This window comes from Cannabis sativa, chromosome 8, assembly GCF_029168945.1.
Source record: "Cannabis sativa cultivar Pink pepper isolate KNU-18-1 chromosome 8, ASM2916894v1, whole genome shotgun sequence".
Taxonomy (NCBI): Eukaryota; Viridiplantae; Streptophyta; class Magnoliopsida; order Rosales; family Cannabaceae; genus Cannabis; species Cannabis sativa.
The window spans coordinates 36,073,906-36,075,480 of record NC_083608.1 but is presented as its reverse complement, the minus strand read 5'-3'; positions in this window follow the sequence as shown (position 1 = coordinate 36,075,480).

Genomic DNA, 1,575 nt, shown 5'->3' with positions numbered 1-1,575 from the left:
TCCTTGTCACCCGCTCGGGGGTGACTTTCCTCGCTCCTTTTATACTTGTCGAATTTTCCCCTTCTGATCAATTCTTCGATTTCGTCCTGCAAGACCCAACACTCAAGGGTAGTGTGGCCGATATCCTTGTGGTACTTGCAGAACTTTTTGGGGTCCCTTCGGTCGCGATTTCCCCTGATGGGGGGCGGCTTCTTGAAGACGCCGTTCCTTTCCTCAACCGCATAGATGTGGTCTCGAGGTACGGCAAGTTCGGTATAATTGACGAAGCGAGGTCCTCCTTTTCTTTTGGGCGAGGACTCCTTTTTTGGAGGCGACTTGGCCAACTTCGGGCTCCGCGGTTTGCGTGGGCTGCGTCTCCTGGGGCTTCGGCCCCTGGAATTCTTTCCTCGCGGGCTGCGGGACCGCGACCACGGTATGGGTGATCGCCGCTTGTTCTTGCCCTTCTCCAATTCCGCCAAGGAGTTCTCGATCCTCTTATGAGGTTCGGCCATGGCGAAGAATTCTACCAAGGATTCTGGCCTGCGGGCCTGTAGCTCTTTCCAAAAGTCGGTTCTTGGCAAGACACCTGTTATTAACATACAAACAAGCGAAGACTCGGGGGCCTTCTCAACTTTTGTTACTTCAGCGTTAAAACGCTTGAAATAATTCTGCAAAGACTCACCAGGTTCTTGCTTGATGTTCGCCAAAGTCGTATAGGGTGGCCTATACGTCATCGTGGCCTGGAAATGTGTGAGAAATAGATCGACGAAGTTCTCCCATGTCGATATCGATGCCTCTGGTAATTGGGTGAACCAATCATGGGCATTCTCCTCGAGTGTGGCCGCGAGAATGCGACACTTCGCGAGTTGTGGCACCTGGTCCACTTCCATTATGGTGTTAAATTTTTCTAGGTAGTCTAACGGGTTAGAAGTACCTTTATATTTGAGGGATTCGGATAAACGGAACCCCTTTGGAAGTTGGGCCTGTCGCACTTCTGCGGTGAAGGGCGAGGTGCCGTGCAGCTTGTATATGGGCTTACGTTGCTGCTCGAGCATCTTCAAAGCTTGCAGAAGCATACTTTGGTCGATTCCTCCTGTAGCAGGAGGTGGAGCTGCTACAACAGTTGGGCCCACAGCCACTGCGGCAAGGTTCGAAGGGATATTAATCCCAGTGGTCGCGATCGGCGCGATGGGCGGGTTAGTAACTGTGTTGACGCCCTGATCGCCCGTATGGGGATCACGGAGCGTCTCCGTATTATGCGGGCCGCGGGAGCGCGCCCTAAAGACTGCATTGAGATGATCACGCAGATCACCTCGGTGTACACGGTAGCGTCCTCCTTGCTGTGTCTGCACAGAGCCAGACCTCGTATATCTGCTTGGAGTACGGTCATGCGAGGATGAAGAGGCTGACTCTGCGTCGTTATCCCGAGGGTGACGACTGCGAGGGTTGCGGCGTTCAGGATCCTCGTCGGTTTGTGTGCTCTGGTTAGGCAACCTTGCGTATTGATCTCTTGACGTCGGGTGATTCAAGTCCAAGACTTCAGGATCAGTTCTTCGTTCCCTGCGTGCATGGTTAGTTTGACGTCGAGAAACCGTT